Source organism: Triticum aestivum, chromosome 2A, assembly GCF_018294505.1.
Source record: "Triticum aestivum cultivar Chinese Spring chromosome 2A, IWGSC CS RefSeq v2.1, whole genome shotgun sequence".
Lineage (NCBI taxonomy): Eukaryota > Viridiplantae > Streptophyta > Magnoliopsida > Poales > Poaceae > Triticum > Triticum aestivum.
This window is the reverse complement of record NC_057797.1, coordinates 40,507,479-40,507,846: the sequence shown is the minus strand read 5'-3', so window position 1 is coordinate 40,507,846 and position 368 is coordinate 40,507,479.

Here is a 368-nt window from a genome sequence, read left to right as displayed (position 1 = left end):
CGACACAAGACATGGGCTGGACACGAGCTGCCCGCCTCGCATGGACCTGGACACAGGCTGCCACGCGCGACAAACACGATGCCAGCGAGCGCACGAGCGAGAAGAACAGTCTGCGCGAATCTTAAAGACAAACAAGATCTAAGGGTTCTAGATTTATGAAATAGCAAACCTGATATATGAAAGCTATGAAGAAAACCAGACTAGGTACTCTCCAAACATCATCAAACCAGATGATAATTGGGATCATGTCAAACGTTTTTTCTCTCTTAAGAAAGGAAAATATAAATATACTAGGATCTCACAAACTTGAAGGAAAGGATTATGTCAAGCCTTGACTGTATCCTCAGCATGGCCTGTTTCTCACAGGC